The sequence below is a fragment of the Scardinius erythrophthalmus genome (assembly GCF_964197995.2).
Source record: "Scardinius erythrophthalmus genome assembly, chromosome: 18".
NCBI lineage: Eukaryota > Metazoa > Chordata > Actinopteri > Cypriniformes > Leuciscidae > Scardinius > Scardinius erythrophthalmus.
The window spans coordinates 17,484,367-17,502,633 of record NC_138238.1 but is presented as its reverse complement, the minus strand read 5'-3'; positions in this window follow the sequence as shown (position 1 = coordinate 17,502,633).

Here is an 18,267-nt window from a genome sequence, read left to right as displayed (position 1 = left end):
AAAGAAGTGGTGGTTCTGTTTTTAATTGTCAGGTTGCATAACTTTAGTATTGTATCTTCTGATAAATGCTATTGTCATGAATAGTCCACTGGCGGCGAGTTGAAGTGAAACCATGCGCAGTTTTTTTAATTCAAAAGTGAACAGATACAAGATAAAGACTTGACAACATGAACATGTTTACAGGGAATAAAGCTAGACGAGACATTAGGAACATTAGGGCTATTTATACACGAGGACGAATGAGAAACAAGAAACTCGTGTGAATAATCAAACAATGAACCAATAGCAACCAGAGCAGAGAATCACATGACTGGATCACATGAGGACAAACCAGGAAACATGACCATGACTAAACTTCAGAATAAAAGACCTGAAAACAAGAACATGAACAAAACTCACAATTAAACGTGACGGTTATTGACCGCCATGGTCATTTAAAAATATCCTGTATGATTGTTTTGAATTTTAAATCTATGTGGCTAGCTTTAAGCAACAATGTTTCAGATAATTGTCTAAGATAAATGAATGATTCCAGAGCCAACACACTATGATTTCTATAAAAGTTTTCCATAGTTACAATTCGCTAAAAAAAACTTTACACGCAGAAACATATACTGTACACGTACAACAGTCTCTACTTTTAATGTTGCATTTGAATTGCATCATCTTGTTCACATCCTCTATAATCATCTTAAAGGTTCTTTATACATAGTGAAAATATGCTGATGACATGTTAACTAGGCAGTCTTTAAAAATACAGAAAGAGAGCTTTGTACTCTATATCCATTTATTTGCTTAAAGTTTTCCAGTTTTTTTGTTCTGAATTTGAGTCTTGTAAATCCAACAAATCAGATACAGAGACTCTCATTTCTATATCATGTATGGTTGGCACTCACATGGCAGTTTTCTTCTGGTAGCAGTCCGCTCACACAATCCCTGACATTTATATGATTTCATGGGCCATGCCACTAATTACCCACTACGGCTTTTCAGGATGTGATCCTCTCATCCAATATTACTGTCACAAGCTGATAAAAAGATTTTACATCTAATCATGTGGGTAATGTACTTTCAGTCCCATTAAAATAAGAGGGCAGAAGGGCAAGGGAAAGCGTGAGACTGACTCCATTGCTCATGAGATGAGCAGACATTTGAGAACATGTTTATAGTATACAAAAATACATGTATAAAACATAATCCTTAAAATGTACAGTAGGTGGTATTAAACGTAATCTGACTGTTGATGTCTTCGTCTGTAGCTTGGGCTGTGGTGTACATAAAAAAACTGATCCGTTGTGCACGAAAGTGTAGTTGCATGAAGGTTATGTGTGAGTTAGGTAAAGCTGAATGACAGATTGTTTTTAGTGCATTATACAGACATGGGTGCACAATCACCAAAATAAGAAAGAAAGAAAGCAGATTCTTCTCAGATCCTCTAAGCGTGAAGGTAAATGATCCTTTATCAATGTATACATGTAACATGCTGCTGGCCATTTAATGAGAAATAAAACAAAATGATACACACAGTTAATTTGGTCATAGTCACACTATTTTTTAAATGAGTTAAAAAAAAAAGAATGTTTCCAATATTTAAATGGAATAATTACCCAAGACACTATAGGGAAAAAAAGGTTTGTGTGTGTCTTGTGTGTTCAATTTGTAGATTGTACGCAAAAAATTCTTCGTACTTCATATTCATTTCCTTTGGCAGTCATTTCTGACTTTTTATAATCAAGTCCATGATTTTTTTCTGGTCACATATAGCGATTGCTGCAAAAGCTTCGTACTATTCCAATGAAGTAGCGGTTTTTAAAAATGCAAAAAACAAACAAAAAACAAACAAACATATATGTATTTCCGGTCTTACATGATCGAACAACACCAGAAGATTAAGGAGTGATTAAAAGAGATATCCAAAATGGTCAGTTTATTAGACAAATTAAACTTGTGAGGTAACGCAGCGCTGTTTCACCTGGTCTAACATTTCACTAGCACACTAAACTGCATTTGAGTGTGTTGAAATGTATGTGTTAGTTTGTCTGTATGAGACTAGCAGTAAGCTAGATCAACATTAGAATAACATACAGATGATATTCTAACATTTTATCATTGTTGAACTATATAACATTGATTAGTTTTATGTAAATGTGCTCACCTGTTTCACGAGTTCACATGTTAATGAAATCTGATATAATATTATAATGCGTATTTGGCTTGCTGTCCGGGGGGAGGGCTCCGAGCTCGGAATTCGGCCCGACCCCAGAGTACTCCCCCCTATGAATGTATAGATCGTGGGTATCTATGAGCAGACCCATCTGAATGTGAGGTGATGGGGTGGTGGCGGGATGCTGAGAAATTTGTCATGAGACAGGAGGTAAGGGAAGGCTTTATTTATACTGGCTTCTTCTTGTGCTGATTGGATGATTACCTGAACATGCTCCTCCCGAACTTTGTTACATAAAACTTCATTTAATAAAGTACATGTAGGAGCGGTCAAAGTCTCGGACGTGGAGCTCTCCTTTACTGTTTATGGGAGCTCTCGGCATCTCGAAAACACCGTGCTGATATTGATTCTCGTTTTAGTTCTCCTTTTTTATCCAAAGTCTGCTTGCCATGGTCCGTAATGTTTGAACGAAACAACAACAGCGTGCAAATAGACATTGCGAACTACACAGTGGTCCACGTCTGTCGCCTTGGTTACTCTCAGAGGGCTCTGGTTCATAATTCTGGTCTCGTTGCTATGGCAGTACGAGCGGAAACCAGGGACAACGCGGATATGACACCATTGACAGCGACAAAACGGAAATAAAGAAACGGGACGTGTCTTCGAATTAAATTACAAATTTCTCCTGGTTTTAAAGTTGTTGGAAACAGTCGGGATAATGTAAGTACACAACTAAAAAATATATATAACATAGATATAGTGATTTTTGCTATTTTTAAAGCAAAAAAGTTACATATTGTGCCTTTAAAGCACCAGGCATGTGAACTTCAAGTGGAAAGAGCTCCTGTAGCTACAAGGGTTTGAATGTTCTAAACAATGAGCTAATCAAGAGTTTTTCTTTCCTCGTTTTCATTATTCATGGCACTTTTCTCTGTACGAGACTGGGGGGAACAGAGCTATGCTAGAGGGATTGCTCTTGGCTCTGTGAAATTTCTCATGGCTGGTAATTTAGTATTGGACTTTGCATATGGGGCAAATAGATCTTGTTTGCATCTAACTAATTTGCATCTGAGATCAACTGAGTGTGAGGAAATTATTAATTTATAAATTACTTTTGCTTTGAATTTTGTTCTACTCAACCAGGGAAAATAGTGACAATCAGCTGTTGTATGTCTCAGAGCAAAACAAAGGTATGTTTAGTTCCAGAATGAATCAATGTTCTGGAAGAATTGGTTGAATGAATGATTCAATGACTCGCTCATTTTAACACTTGTCGCCACCTACTGGCGTAATGATGCAACCCACAGAAAGACTCACTGATAAAAAGCCCACCACTAATTTACAGACTGACAGCCAGCAAGTTTGAACTACCGTATATATCACATAAATAGCTTTTCCCATTATTTAAATAAATTAATCCATCTGCCAGTTACAAAATGTCCTAATTACGTCCTAAGAACGTGTTGCTAGATGATATTTAATACATGCTGTGCAAAGACAGCTGCACTTTTCATCGGAACACTATGCGAGTAATTAGAGTAATTACTTCAGATTAAGATTATGAAAAGTGATCTATTTATGCTTCAGCGAATTTTCCCTCAGATTTCAGAAATCCAAAAATGTAGTTAATCCTTTTACTACTCCAAATAAATGTACTTCAGAAATGAATGTGCGCATATCAGACATGTATGCGGTTCACTCTCCACACACACTTTACTGTTGTAAATTCGAAGCTAAAGCACTTGTCAGAGCTATAAATAAATTGATCTGTTGAATACCTTTTATAGTATGATATTTTAATGTTTAATATATAACATTGTTATATTTTATATTCTCAAGCTTGACATACAAATCGTCTTCTTTACGTCTAACCTAACCTGTCTTATTTTTTTCAGTGTGTGTTACTGCAATATATAGGCTACTCATTCAAGAGTAGGCTACAATCGACACTAGAATCTATGAAATATTGTCAAAGATTTAATATAAATTGAGAAATCAGAATTTACTTTGTCATAATTATTTTGCAATAATATTAATTATAACAATAATTTTAATTCCAAACTAATATTTTTCTATTTATAAGTTATTTTGTAGTGTAATTTTTTCAGATGCTTTCACAAAAATTTGATTAAAAATCATATGTGGAGTGATATCAGATGATAAATCCTATGGTTGCTATTCAATCAGATTTTTCCTGAGGATTGCAAATAATTAAAATTAACATTAGCATTTTCACTTATCTTTTTATTATATGATTTATTTTTTCTTAAAAAAAAATACAATTCTATATTTGCACCACTTGAGGAAGGTAAAGAGTGTTTGGTGAGTTAGAGAGGATTAAAAAATTACGGTAAATAAATTAACAAAGTTCAAGATCTCACGTCACTGAAATGATGAGCCATTATAAAAATTAATTTAGAGAGATGACGAAATAGACAACTCATTCAAATTCAATACCATCCCCTGTCTAATGCGCTTAAGATGTTCATATTTCTGACTGGGAGATAAAAAATGACTCAACGGTTTTCTTTAAAAGTTTGAAAACCTTTAAACCTTAAAACCTTTGTGCTGCTTTATTTCTTAAACCACGGGGAGAAAAGAAGAAGCCCCTGGCATAGAAATCCAACCAATCACCGACAGGGGGAGGGTGTTGTGAGGTTTTGTGCTCGTGCACGGCTGCACGCGAAGTCAGAGCTGAAGAAAAAGCTGGCTCAAAACCTCACAACACCCTCCCCCTGTCGGTGATTGGTTGGAACACTATTTGTTTTGGTTTTGAGTGTTTGGCTAAACCATTTGTTTTTGTGTGCAGATCTCAGAGCCTAGGCTGCCTACAGAGACGCGTTTTTTTGACGGCATGCTTATGGGGCGGGCAGCTAGCGGATCGTTAGAAAAGATTAGATGAATGTGATAAAAATATTTTTGGGCCTGAAATCACTGATACCACCTTTTACATTTACAACATACCATTCATTTGGTTGGTGGAAACCTCAGGGTTTTTTTTTGTGTGTGTGTGTGTGTGTGTGTGTGTGTGTGTACTTTTGTCAGTTAAATAAAGGTTCAAGAGAATGAGCAAATCACAGACTCTTTATTTTATTGCATCCCAACTTCTCTGGAAATGGAGTTTTATATATATATAAGCTTGTCTATCATTTTCATTTTTCATTAAAAAAATGTTGGATTGTAATTTGCCTTATTATGCATAGGGATCCTTCTAAATGTCATAATGCCCTTTGGGACTCATAAATAGGGCCAAAACCATAATAAACACCTGAATATAATTACAATGTTGATTTCATAGCATCAACACCACTTTTACATCATTTCATGTTTATTTTAAAACAAAAGTAACAATAAAACCGTATAAATGAAATGCTGTCTTGGTTATAAACCATTAAGCTACACTTTCGTTGCTCGTCCCATCAATATATGCGCTTCTGCATTGCTTAATTTCTTCATCATATTCTCCTTTTTTGTTAAATAGTCTGATCTCATATTCCTTTCACTGTATTCAGTGGAGAGACTGAATAATATATTCTCCATCTTATAACTAAATATATATAGAGAAGAGTGCTGTATATTAATACTTCTCCATATCAGGACTGTCAAGGCTATATTTCACGCTTCAGCACCAAGACCTTGCATCTGACAGCATTCATTTTAAGCACAGAAGACCCGCACTGCGGTCTTTTAAAAAAAATAAAAATAAAAATAGAGAAAGGCTAATAAGTTGCAATGACATATGAATAAATAACTCAAAAGACTGAGAAGTTTTAGAAATAAAGAAAAATTAGACCCTGATGTGAGTTGATCAGAACATTGATCAGAGTCTTTATCTGTTGACAGTTCATATTTGATAAAGAGGAATATAACGCCTGACCACAAAAATATAGCAACCACGAATGATTTACAAGTAAAATGCTGTCCTTGTTACATACAGGAAAAATGAGATTCAGTGAAACACTTAAGTGAATGAATAAAGGGCAAGATAAAATATTCACATAACACTTACAAACACGGAGTTCAATTCAGAGAGCAATGTATTCTGATGAGAGGACACATTTATCTTCCATACATAGAGTGAAAGGTTCTGGCTCAGGATACTTATTAAATTAGGGGGATTACTCAGATTCAACATCATAACATCTTTTCAGCCTTCCTTATGATTGTTCTCTCACGAATAAAAATTCTGTCATCAACTCACTCTCATGTCGTTCCAAACCTGTATAACTTTCTTTCTTCTTTAGAACACAAAAGAAAACGTTTTCAATAATATACTGGTCACTTTTTTCGATGCAATTGCGATGAATGTGTAGTACGGCTTTCATGCTTCAAAAATGTCACAAAAAGCTGAAAACCTTTCTAAAACCAGCCAGGAGAACAGTTTGACCAGGCTGGGAGACTAAACTAAACCAGCAAACCATCTTAAACCGGTTGAAACTGTTTTTGCAGCAAAAGCACCATCAAAGTGTCATATTCACCCCTTATGATCATTTATCAAACATTTCCACTAATTCCACTAATCTGATAATGCCTTCAACTATCATTAAGTGTGTGGTCTGTCTATGTCTTAAAGGGGGGGGGGGGGGGGGGTGAAACACTCAGTTTCAGTCAATCTCATGTTAATCTTGAGTACCTATAGAGTAGTATTGCATCCTTCAAATCTCCAAAAAGTCTTTAGTTTTATTATATTTATAAAAGAAAGATAGGCTGTACCGAGTCTTTCCGGAAAAAAACGAGCGGAGGGCGGAGCTAAAGCTGTGCTTACACGCCGATAGCTAACAACACACAGACATTTGAAGCAGTTTTACTCACCGCCAACGCACGACCGTGAACCTTTATCGTTGTGACTGCTCCATCCTTAAGCATGAGACGATCTGCAAATCCGGCGTCGGACTGGGCTTTGTTTATAAAACTATCATCGTCGAAATGCAGGGAACAAACAAGAACACTTGCACAACTCCGTTGATGCTCTGGAAAAACAAACTCCATCCACTGGTCCCTTAACGCTGGGTTCTTTTGGAATCTGTGCAGGGTTGTCTTGCCCTGGCAACCAAAAACCCACTTCTTTGGTGACATTGACTTCCCTAAAGCCGAGCACAGCGCTTTGATGGGCGTACTGCTTTCGCTCTCTCGCTCTGGTCTACGGGTGCGCGCGCGCCCTTCCGGGAGAAGTGCCCTTAGGACCCGTATAAGGAAATTCCGCCCCATCTGACGTCACACATGCCCATACTCGAAAAAAACTTTCCGAAACTTGTGACAAACCGGAAGGAGAATTTTTGCCACAGAAATACTCCTTCAAACGTACAATTTAATTTTTTAAACTTTGTCCATGTTTAGCATGGGAATCCAACTCTTTAACAGTGTAAAAAACTCAGTATGCATGAAATAGCATTTCACCCCCCCTTAAGCTCTATTTAATATATTTTTACTATGTTTACATATCATTATTTCCCCTGTTATGTGTGTTCTGCATTCCAGGACTTTTATTTTGAAGTGTTTTTTCTGTTTCCATTGTTCCCTGTCCTCACTTCCTGTGGTTTGTTCCTGTTTGACTTTTTGACATCCAAAACTCAAAGCTGCAGTCCGTAGTTCCCTTATGGAGTCGGTCCCTCGACATTACGTATGGGGAAATCCATTTTCCTCGAAATGCTGAAGCCTGATTTGAATAACTCTTTTGCTTGCAAATAGCCAATGGCGCCCGCGCCCTCACCTGATTGGCTGACAGCCTCCAATATAGGTGACATCGGGCGCCAAAAACCTCAGAATCTTTCATCTTTACCTGGAGCCTGGTCTCACCGTGGATTCACGCAAACGGAGTGGACAAAGTGGATTATCCCCTCTCGCGTTCCAGCAGATTTTTTGCTTATAAACGAAGAAAAAATGTCTCTTTGCCGCATGTGTGGTGGTCCTATCGACTTCTCGGACACACACGAGCAGTGTGTACTGTGTCTGGGTCGAGCCCACACGGAGGCGGCACTCGAAGGATCAGGTTGTCGAGCCTGTGAGGAACTCCCTATCAAGATCCTTTGTTCAAGGCTGGCCGTTTCCCGTAACGGCGGCCCTCCTACTCCTGCCTCTCCCCCGCCCGCAGCCGTCGAGCCACGGGCCGGGAGACTGCAGAAAGCTCCATCAATGGACTTGGCGTCAGCCCAACGCCCACGCCGCCCTCACGTGTCAGAACCTCTCACCTACACTGAGGCCAGTTACCACCCTACGAAGGAAGCGCGGGAAATGGTCTCTTTCGGGTATGGTGAGGACGACGCCATGTCCACGAGCGCCTCCGACCCGGGAGCGTGGTCTGAGGCTCCCTCAGAAGCCACCCGACCTCGCTGGATGCGGAACTCATGGCTATCCTTACGAAGGCAGTACCGGACTTGGAGCTGGACTGGGCAGCCCTCAGCGAACAGCCGTCTAGGAAGTGGATGAACGGTTGCTCCCTCGGCGCGGGCCGCCAGGCGGACGCCCCTCAGAGACCTGCGCCCTTTTTCCCTGAGCTCCACCCGGTCATGGCGCTCCCCTCACCCACAGTTTCTCTGAGAAGTACGCTGAGACTTTGAAACAGTCGAAGATGATGCCGCATCTCCTACCTAAACAGTCTCAAGCCCCCCCTAGAGCGAGGTCTAGATCGTCCTCGGCTCAGCATCGCTAGGCGCGCATCCCAGAGCGCGAGAGAGCGATGCGAGCCTGAAGCCATTTCAGCATAAAACCGGCCTCTAACAGCCAAGGGAGGCCGGCGGACAAGAAGAATCCTGATGTTCGTGCCAGGAGGAAGAGAGCGCGGGCCGTGCACGACAACGGACCTGCGGCGAAAAGGGCGTGTTCCCACTCAGAGTTCCCTTGGCAACCTACAGTGAAGCCCGAGAATGTTTTTGTCAATGTTATGAAACCGCTGTGTTCTGTTTTAATAAACATAAAACATTACATGTCTCAGCAAAAGAGCTCTTTTCCTCCTTTGACGATAAACCCGAGGATGTGATTTTGTGTGTCCCCGTGCAGAAAACCGTGGACGAGTCACTGGCCACTCATATAGCTGTCAATGCTTCGCCGCCGCAGCATCAGTTAATGCCTCCTCTATCGAGCCACCTGAGCGCGTGGTCGACGCTCCCAGAGGCGTCAGATTGGGTAATCAACACTGTAAAACGCGGCTATACGTTTCAGTTCGCTCGCAGACCACCCCGCTTCGGCGGCATGATTATGTCAGAAGTATCAGAACAAAGCGCCCCGCTGCTACAGGCAGAAATCTCCTCTCTCCTGGCCAAACAAGCAGTAGAGATAGAGCCCGGCGAACAGAGAAATCGCGGGTTTTACAGCCGCTATTTTCTAGTCCCGAAAAAGGATGGAGGTATGCGCCCCATCTTAGACCTGAGATTACTGAACAAAGCGCTCGCGAAACGCACGTTCAAGATGATTACGGTGAAGCAAATCCTCGCGCATATTCAGCCCGAGGATTACTTCATCGCAGTAGATCTGAAGGATGAGTACTTTCACATTCAGATAGCCCTGCATCACAGGCGCTTTCTGCGTTTTGCATTCGAAGATGTCGCATACCAATTCAAAGTGTTGCCGTTCGGGCTGGCTCTGCCCTCCCCGCGTATTTGCAATGTGCATGAATGCAGCGCTTGCACCCCTGAAGCTCAGTGGGATGCGCATACTGAACTATCTCGACGACTGGCAAGTCATCGCTCAATTGAGAGGCGCTCTCAAGGAACACAGATGCAGACTCCTCGCCCATCTGACATGCCTGAGATTCACTAGTTCACACTTACAAATAAGTTAGATAGAATAAATGCGTATTTGGCGTGCTGTCCGAGGAGAGGGCTCCGGGCTCGGTATTCGGCCCGAACCCAGAGTACTCCCCCCGTATTCCTGGCTGTAAAGATTAAGCCAAGAGTGAGGAGTCGGGGTGGTGGAGGGATGCTGAAAAACTGTCAAGGAATATTAGGTGAGTTGACAGTGTGGATATATATATATACTTCTTGTCATGCTGATTAGGGTAGACATAATTGTTTGATGACGAGTAGATTGGATTGCTTATTTGAACGTGCTCCTCCCGAACTTTGTTTATAAAACATCATCTGTCTGTGAACATGCAGAAGAGCATGCTTCAGCCGAGCCAGTCGATCACATTCCTGGGTATGGTTCTGGACTCGTGCACGATGATTGCGCGCTTATCAGAGCCGAGGATCCAGTCCATTCACAATACTCTAGCCCTCTTCGTTCAAGGCAGAGCTGTCCCCTTAAAGACATTTCAGAGACCGCTGCAGCACTGGTTGCAAAGCCGAGTGCAGCCGCAGGCGTGGAGAGCGGGGACAGAACACCTTATCATATTGCGTTCATGTCTCGAGACTCTGTCACCTTGGTCCGGCACGACCATGTACGAACAGGGAGCTGCTATGGGCAGAGTGGTCAGACGGGTGGTGGTCACTACAGATGCATCACTATCAGGCTGGGGAGCCCTCTGCGATGGCAGACCAGCGTTCGGTACGTGGGCGGGGGACCAGAAGCGCTGGCATATAAACTGCTTGGAGATGGAAGCGGTTCGTCTAGCTCTGCAGAGCTTCCTTCCTTCCCTCCCGAAGGACCATCATGTTTTCATCAGTGGCGTACATCAATCACCAGGGAGGGTTGCGCTCACAGTCCCTGCAGGGCTTAGTGAGGCAGCTGCTCTTGTGGATGGATCGGGTACTTTTTTCGATCCGAGCAGTGCACGTACCGGGCAGTTTGAATTGCGGCGCGGACATGCTGTCCAGGGACGGCATTGTACACGGAGAGTGGAGGCTACACCCACAAACTATAAATATGATCTGGAATCTCTTTGGCAAAGCAGAGATCGACCTCTTTGCTTCAAGACATTACGTAGACTGCTGTGTGAAAAGCCTTCAGCCTCAATAGCTCTCGTTCAGTCGAAAGATTCTGAGGTTTTTGGCACCTGATGTCACCTATATTGGAGGCTGTCAGCCAATCAGGTGAGGGCGCGGGCGCCATTGGCTATTTGCAAGCAAAAGAGTTTTTCCTCTTTGTCGCCATCTCTGTTCGAAATCTGCAATTGCAGTTATTCACAGAATTATAAACTTTACGTGGGTTGTGCGTCGGCACAGTACAGCGTGGATGAATCCAATGTTTTGAGGAGAATGTGCGGCTGTCAGTCGCCGCGCCGGTGTGGATACTGTCATTCGAAATCACAGATTATACTTTTTGGAAGTATGACCAACATAAGAATTTTCACCAGAAAATGTCATCTGAACAAGTAAGTAACATCCACTTTTGTTCTGACCAACTAAGAGAAAAAAAGCATTGCAGTAAATCGCGCTGATTAAATCTAACGATCGCTTATCATATCTCGTCAAACCGTGCAAATTATACTTTGTTCTCAAATTGTTAATATTAACAAAATCAACATTGCGTGACTACATTTAATGCCCTTCCGATATTATCCTTGTTTTCGCACGGGCCGGTTGCAGTCTCTTTTTTTCTGTAGCCACTCCGAAGTCCGAAGTCTTTTGCATTTTACAACGGGTGAATCTCCAGTTGTCACTGGTGATTGTCGTTTGAACCTTTCTGGATCCGCCATCAAATTGATAAGTTCAATTATATCAAGTGCTGTGAGAAAAGGCTATTAATCTCACCTCCAACATCCTCACACGCAATATAGCCTACTAGCCGGGACACCTTCTTTATACAGATGTGACGTAATGACGCAAAGACATGCTTGAATTTCCCGTGGAAATCCACCAGTACCACTGGAATTTTACAAGCTTACCGTTTTGAATCGAACTAAGGCAAGCAGATAGTTTTGAACACTGGCTGGTTATGTACTTGCTCAAATAATTATTTTGGATAATTTTTAACCCAAAAAAGTTACGGACTGCAATCCAAGGTAGGAAGGCTTCAAGACACGTCTGAATCCAATGTTAACTTTACTTCCTGTCTCCTGAGATACCTTCATCTGATCGATTTTTGAAGGCAGCACAGATGTATCCGTCGCTGCCTTTGATATCCCCCAATCCTATGTGTTCCATTCGGTGACAGTTGAGCTAGAAAAAGAAAGATGTCATCTGAAAGTTGCGGTTGCTGGTCAGTTTGTGTGTAAATTTAAGTTTTTGACCAACATTTTCCACTTCTGATGTCATTTCTAGCAAAAAATTACTACTGTAGTAATTAAATATTTGTTTTTGTTCTCACCAAAGCTCGCTCTATTTTGCTGTAGATCATTAAACTGTTACGCTGCCTCAGAAGTCTGTTTAGTGAGGTATCGTCGTACACAAACGCTGCCTGCAGAGTCATTGCCTATAAGGCAGTGAAGCAACAAATCAGCTGCTTAAGTTTTTGGATGCAGCCTTTGTCTTAGCTGCCTTGTTTCTTACCATAGCAATTCATTACCCTCATCTATTCCTTGTTAGCCTCTTCTTACTCAGTGTATAGGCTACCACTGTGTTTCAGTTGTCTGTGGTTGTCTCTACGTGTGTTTTTGATGAGCTGTTGTGTTTTTGTTCCCCATTTGGATTATTGTCATATTTTTTCCCGGTTTGGATTTACTGTTTGTGTGTTTATTCAATAAAACTCCCGAGAATAGATCTTCGCCTCTCTTCTTCCCTGTGTACTGCAATTCTGTACTGCAAAACACCAATTCTGCAGAATTCTACATATTTTCTCCTAAAAATCAGAGCAGAAAATGTTATATAAACTAAACGCCTGCAAAAAATTCCATGTGGGCCTGGATTTTAACTGAGGAGCCTGGGTGATGAGGCATACAGACAGTCACAAAGATTTTTTGTAATGATCAAGAAGAAAGTAGGACAAGTTTTATCGTTTATTTTGACTTTAAAGTCATCAAGACGCATTGGATCTCAAAAAGGACAGGCAAAAAAAGGGCAGAGTAGGATATATATATATATATTAAGAGAAAGCCAAAGGAGACCAAAAGAGATCTGTGAGATGCCTTATTCATCCTGTATTTCTTCCTCTCTTCAGAAGTCTAGGTTATGTTTGTCACATCTTAACCCTGTGTAGAGAGCTGATCAAAGACAGAAGTCCCATCCAAGCCCATCACAACTGTGAAGAATGGAAGGGAATGGTGGAGGACAGCAACACTGCACAAATTCAAATAGTTGATTTATTCATGTTGATATTTTGACAGTGGATAGTTTGGAAATTTTCTGTCTGTGCACTAAAAAATGTATTTAGCTCTTACAATGTTAGAGAGGAATGGATATGACATGATGAATACTGTTGTGCTGATGGACAGGGGGTGGGGGACACTTCAAGGGGATTTTGGCATCAAAACACATCAAATGTAAATTCATGCTCTAGTTACATTTGATGTTCACACAGTTTTCAAGTTACAAGCATGTGGAACAGCGTATTACATTACACTAACAACAAGCAACCAATAATGTATGTTTATATTAAAATTGATGCTACATGAACAATTTTAGTTAAAACCATGTCACATAACAGTGAATATGTTTTATATCTGCTTCAATTGTTTAACTACATTAATACAACAAAAATATTTTTTTGTGTGTATATTTCATGTACAGGGTCGGTAAGATTTTTAAATGTTTTTAAAATAAGTCTTGTATGCTCACAAAGGCTGCGTTTATTTGATCAGAAATACAGTTAAAACAGTAATGTATATGTTCAGTTTTGGCTTCATTTTCACTGTGTTCTGTTCCTGTTTGCCTGTGTTCCCTTTGCTAGTTTGTCTCCATGGTTTTTGATTGAGTCATGCACATGTTTCTGGTTACTAATTATCCCTGTGTATTTAAACCCTCTGTTCATTCATACCCCTTTTCCACCGGCAGTTTGAATGCTGGTTCAGAGCCAGAGCCTTAAATACCAGCTAATTGAGCTAATAGCAGCTCGATTGTAATCTCATCTATGCAAGTTACGGCGAGCTGCACGAACACGTTGGATTCGCCGTGTTTGGATGCCGATGTAGGCTCGCAAAGCCATAAGCATCAATAGTAACGCTATGACCGCCATTGTTGATGGAAGGATTGTTTGAGATGCATCGGAGCCGAGCGAACCGATCGGAGCTGCGGGAGTGTTTGGAGAGCATATGACTCCTTGTGCTTTTGGATCGCTTGTCATGCACCGATCGGTCTGCGAGAAGCCGAACCATCTCGAACAAGCCTGGTGTGTTTGTGTTTGTGTTTGGTGCTGCCGCGCTAGCGTTGCTAGATGTATACAGTGACGTAAGATCTGGCTCTGTGGTGGCTCTCTGGCCTGTGGAAAGGCAAACTAACTGGCAATAGCTCTGGCTCTGAACTAGCACCCGATTCTTGCTGGTGGAAAAGGGGTATCAGTTTCTTTGTCCGATAGCATCTTTATGTGGTTGTGGTATACTCTTTCTCCTGAAACTTCCTACGTGTTCTTGTTGGATTTATTAAAGACTTTTTATTAAAGATTTATAAAAGTTTATTTTGAATAACCCTTTTCTTTTGTCATGTGCTCTCTGCAACCCACCATGACAGAATACCGGACCTAGAAGAGATTCTCCTGTGTTTCCACTGGTTCCACCTAGTTCAGAGTCTCCTGCATCCCCGCTGGTTCCGCCCAGCTCAAAGTCTCCTGTGTCTCCAGAGTTCCCGCCCAGGCTTCCTCTCCCGCCTCCTCTTTAAAAAAGTCAGCCAGTCCATCAGCCCCATCTCCGCTGGTTCCCTTCAGCCCCTCGTCTTCCCCTCTAATACCACTATATTGTGTCAGTCCTCAGTCCCACCAGCTCCACCTCAGGCCTCTGGCACTCTAGTTCCACCTTGGACACTCATCACTCTGCCTCGGCCTCCAGGGCCATCTGTGTTGCCCGGTCCCATCTGCTCTCCATCTGCAGGGCTCCATCTTTGTCCATTGTCCCCCGGGTGTCGACAGCCAAGACTCAACCATGGCTCCTCCCTCCCTTGACTCCACTGTGGGCCATCGTCCTGGTTGCGCTCTGCGTCCCCGTCAGGTTTCTCCTGCGTCTGGCTCCTCCCACCATCATTGCCAACCTGGTTTCTCCCAACACCATTGCCTTACGTCTCCTGCCATTCACCAGTCCCTCGTCCTCCTCCAGACCCCCATCTTTCCTCCTCAGTTGAACTGTCCACAAAAACAGTCTCTCAAACATTGAGTTTGGATTTCTAAGTGTTCAAATTAGGTATATTTACACAATAAACAGAAATGCAAGGAGGTAAAAATTATTTATTTATTTCTCAAGACATTTGATTTTTGATTTAAAGTGAATAAATTAGGTCTAAATGTTTTCACACGTTCATTGGGTGTAGGCAAGCGATAAATGAGTGTGGCATTTAAATTGCAGTGATCTAAATTAAACAAGAGCTGTTAGTTTTGAATGATGTGTCTACTGTAAATAACTGTGTTTAGCGTTTTGCAAAAAGTTTGTTTCACAATTGCAAACTGAGTATAAAGCAGATAATGTGCTTGCAGTTTTGCAGACTCTGTCTGAAGATTAGATATTTGAGTAAATTGTTTTGCTAAGTGGGCCTCAAGTACCACTTTTAGTGCGTAAGCATTTAAAAAAAAACTGTTCATTCAGTTTCTTTGTCTGGTAGTGTCTTTATGTGGTCTTACTCCTGAAACCTCCCGTGTGTTCAACCCACTGTGACAGTAATATTGAGAAATATCATTAAAATAACTTTTCTATTTTAAAATGTATTTTATTCCTGTGCAAAAGCTGAGTTTTCAGCAGCCATTACTCCAGTTTTCAGTGTCACATGATTCTTGAGAAATCAGTGTGGAAATAGCATAAATTTAAAATGTCTTTACTGTCACTTTTGATCAAATTAATGCATCCTTACTGAGAAAAAGTATTAACTTCTTTAAAAAATAAAAATTTTACTAACCCCAAGTCGGTTGTGAAAATGTCTCGGGTTACGAATGTAACCATGGTTCCCTGAGAAGGGGAACGAGACACAGCGTCTTAGGACAATGTCTGAAGCATGTGTCTAAACACGATAATAACATTGGCCGGCAACAGCCTATGATGTCACTACCAGTGCAACCAGAGTATAACAGGGTGCCTGTAGTACACGTCAACAATTTCTTTTGTCTGAAGGAGATGTGGGCAGGCATACTCAAATCATGGCAACAAGAACTACTACATGGTTCCCGTTCTCAGGGAACCATGGTTACAATCGAAACCCGAGACATTCCCTGTCGAATGGGAACTCCAACTGCGACTTAGGACGCTTTGGGGAACAAATACACACTCCGCCATGCTGAAGGATGAAGCAGCTGACATAAAGTCAATGACTCCACAGAGCTAGGTCCGAAGTCACTATTCCCCATCCTGGATGGTACGCACTAGCGGCTGCTATGACTCAATTCCCTAGGGTCAGAAATCCCAGCTACATACCCTGCGGGCAGAGCTCAGGGCCTGGTATTCTTCCAAATACCTTCAAGGGAATGTAGCCAAGGATAAGGAATATCCTATCTGTCACTTCAGGGGACACTACCCCTGACGAGTGGAGGTCTCAAGAGACCTAGCAACACTCAAATATCAAGGAGGTTCGCAAGGTGATAACAACCTGATGGTATCCAAGGGGAGCTCCACGAATGGAGGCTTCAGCAAGATGACTCTCTAAAATGAGATGAAGCCTAACTACATTCTGCGCTAAGGACTTCTTACCAAGGAGGCTCACAAATGAGACTGACAACTCGATACTGCTATCAAAGCGGAGCTCTGTGGAGCAGAGGTTTAAGCATGATGACTCTCTAAATGGACATGAATCCTAACAACACTCTCCTAAGGATGGTTCCACCAAGGAGGCTCACAGAGAGCTATACAACTTGCCGTGTCATCCCAGAATGAGCTTTAAGAACGGAGGCCTCACCAAGATGGCTCTCTAGGCGAGAGGAGGCCTAACTATGCTCTAGACCAAGGACTGCTTACCAGGGAGGCTTACAAAAGCTTTGATACTGCCATCCAGGCGGATCTCTAGGGGAGGAGACCTTGCAATGCCCACCTTGAAGACAGTTAACCGGGGAAGCTAAAAAAAGAGTCTACAACCCAGTCCACTGCCTTCAATGAGCTTTAAGAGTGGATGCTTCAGCATAACGACCATCTATAGCAAGAGGAAGCCTAACTATGCTCTATGCTAAAAGATTACCTCACCAAGGAGGCTCACAGAGAGCCATGCAACTTGGACATGTTATCTTATGTGTAGCTCTGGGGAGCAGAGGTCTCAGTATGACGACTCTCTGAAGTGAGAGGAGGCCTAAATACGTTCTACACTAAGGACTGCTTACCAAGGAGGCTCAAAAAAGAGCCTGACAACTCGATACTGCTATCCAAGAGGAGCTCCGAGGGCAGAGGCCTTAGCAGGACAAATCTCTAAAGCGAGAGAAAGCCTAGCAACGCCCACCTTCAAAACAGTTCTACCAAGGAGACTCACAGAGAGCCATACCAATCAATGTCACTATCTATAGCGGAATGATGCTGAAGTCAGAACAAGCTCATTACAGGGAGCAGAGGACCTTGCCCATAACTAAGAAGGCTCAACTCCATGCTCATCTTAAATGACCAATCAGAGCTACCAGCTAAAACCATTGTTAAACCTGTAATATGATTTGGACTAGGCTCCAGCACTCTCAGAAATGCAGTACAAGAGGAGAGGTTTGAACAAGGCAAACAGACAACTTCCTGTTGGAATCCAGAGACCGAGACTCCGAGGCTTCCTTGGTTGGCAAATCACAAGAAAGTATAAGGGGGCTAGGCCACCATTATAAATGCTCAACTGTGACTCCAGCAACAATTAAGGATTCCACGTACACTCAACCATGAATATATTGTCATCAAGGGGAGCCAGCTGAGTGCTAATTGCGATCACTTGAAAACAAATGTCTTTGTAGGATCTCAAGACCCCAGACACTTCCGAAGGTGCCTTATAACAAAGAAGGGTTCACAAACTGGGGCGAAAAACCCACTTCCTGTCAGGTTCTCGAGATCGAAAGAGCTTATCCCAGGGACTGGAGTAGCCTGCTTCACGACCTGACTCAGGGGGAGGGTTCTGCTCTTCAGTCAAACCTGAGGGAAAAACGGGCTCTCTAGAATCCAACTTTCACGAAGGAGCCTTCAACTAGGAAGGGTTTGCAAAATAGTG